Source organism: Arachis hypogaea, chromosome 19, assembly GCF_003086295.3.
Source record: "Arachis hypogaea cultivar Tifrunner chromosome 19, arahy.Tifrunner.gnm2.J5K5, whole genome shotgun sequence".
In the NCBI taxonomy this organism is placed as follows: domain Eukaryota; kingdom Viridiplantae; phylum Streptophyta; class Magnoliopsida; order Fabales; family Fabaceae; genus Arachis; species Arachis hypogaea.
The window spans coordinates 127,210,369-127,212,478 of NC_092054.1; the positions used below are offsets into that span (position 1 = coordinate 127,210,369).

At 31.4% G+C, this 2,110-nt stretch overlaps 1 non-coding gene across 1 annotated transcript; it reads right to left on the bottom strand.

The window, feature by feature from the left end:
* Nucleotides 1-1,727: 1,727 nt before the first annotated feature.
* On the bottom strand, nt 1,728-1,835 carry LOC112780751 (small nucleolar RNA R71). The gene has a single exon (XR_003191567.1). It is a non-coding gene; the product is annotated as a small nucleolar RNA R71 (small nucleolar RNA).
* Between the last annotated feature and the right edge of the window lie 275 nt (nt 1,836-2,110).

Consider the following 2,110-nt stretch of genomic DNA (forward strand, 5'->3'; position numbering starts at 1 on the left):
TTCATGTTTATCATATGCATTCTTGAATTCTTAGTGTCTAAGCATTAAAGAATTCTAAGTTTGGTGTCTTGCATGTTTTCTTTGCATCAAAAATTTTTCAAAAATATGTTCTTGATGTTCATCATGACATTCAAAGTGTTCTTGGTGTTCATCTTGACATTCATAGCATTCTTGCATGCATTCATTGTTTTGATCTAAAAATTTCATGCATTGCATATTTTTCATGTTTTTCATAAAAATTTCAAAAATAAAAAAAAATATATTTCCCTTTTTCTCTCATCAAATTCGAAAATTGAGTTGACTTTTTCAAAATTTTTAAAAATCAAGTTGTTTCTTATGAGTCAAATCAAATTTTCAATTTGAAAATCTTATCTTTTTCAAAATCTTTTTCAAAAATCAAATCTTTTTCAAATTTCTTAGTTATTTTCGAAAATTCTAAAAATATTTTTCAAAAATCTTTTTCTTATTTTTATATCAAATTTTCGAAAATAACATAATCAATTAATGTTTTGATTCAAAAATTTGATGTTTGTTACTTGCTTGTTAAGAAAGATTCAAACTTTAAGTTCTAGAATCATATCTTGTGATTTCTTATGAATCAAGTCATTAATTGAGATTTTAAAAATCAAATTCTTTTTCAAAACTAATTTCAATCATATCTTTTCAAAAATATCTTCTTATCTTATCTTTTTCAAAAAAATATCTTTTCAAAATATCTTTTCTAACTTCCTAACTTCTTATCTTTTCAAAATTTGTTTCAACTAACTAACTAACTTTTTGTTTGTTTCTTAACTGTTTCAAAACTACCTAACTAACTCTCTCTCTCTCTTATTTTCGAAAATATCTTCCCTCTTTTTCAAAAAATTTCTTTTTAATTAACTAATTATTCTTATTTTTATTTTTGATTTCAAAAAAATTTTCGAAAATTACTAACATTTTTTAAAAACCATTTTCGAAAATCACTAACTCTTTTTCAAAAATATTTTTGAAAATTCTCCCTCTCCCATCTCATTCTATTTATTCATTCATATCCTAACATCTCATCTCATATATCTAGCCTCCTCACAGTTGTGTTTCTTCCATTATATTACATTCTTTGTCTCCCCCTCTTCTTCTACTCACACAGGGATCCCTTTACTGTGGTATAAAGGATCTCTATTATTATTATTTTTCTGTGCCCTATTCTTTGTCATATGAGCAGGAGCAAGGATAAGAACATTCTTGTGAAAGCAGATCCAGAACCTGAAAGGACTCTGAAGAGAAAATTAAGAGAAGCTAAAATACAACAATCCAGAGACAACCTTTCAGAAATTTTCGAACAGGCAGAGGAGATGGCAGCCGAAAATAATAATAATGTAAGGAAGATGCTTGGTGACTTTACTGCACCTAATTCCAATTTACATGGAAGAAGCATCTCCATTCCTGCCATTGGAGCAAACAACTTTGAGCTGAAACCTCAATTAGTTTCTCTGATGCAGCAGAACTGCAAGTTTCATGGACTTCCATCTGAAGATCCTTTTCAGTTCTTAACTGAATTCTTGCAGATATGTGATACTGTTAAGACTAATGGAGTAGATCCTGAAGTCTACAGGCTCATGCTTTTCCCTTTTGCTGTAAGAGACAGAGCTAGATTATGGTTGGATTCTCAACCCAAAGACAGCCTGAACTCTTGGGATAAGCTGGTCACGGCTTTCTTAGCCAAGTACTTTCCTCCTCAAAAGCTGAGCAAGCTTAGAGCTGATGTTCAAACCTTCAGACAGAAAGAAGGTGAATCCCTCTATGAAGCTTGGGAAAGATACAAACAGTTGACCAAAAAGTGTCCTTCTGACATGCTTTCAGAATGGACCATCCTGGACATATTCTATGATGGTTTATCTGAGCTATCAAAGATGTCACTGGACACTTCTGCAGGTGGATCCATTCACCTAAAGAAAACGCCTACAGAAGCTCAAGAACTCATTGACATGGTTGCTAATAACCATTTCATGTACACTTCTGAAAGGAATCCTGTGAGTAATGGGACGCCTATGAAGAAGGGAGTTCTTGAGGTTGATACTCTAAATGCCATATTGGCTCAGAATAAAATATTGACGCAGCAAGTCAATATGAT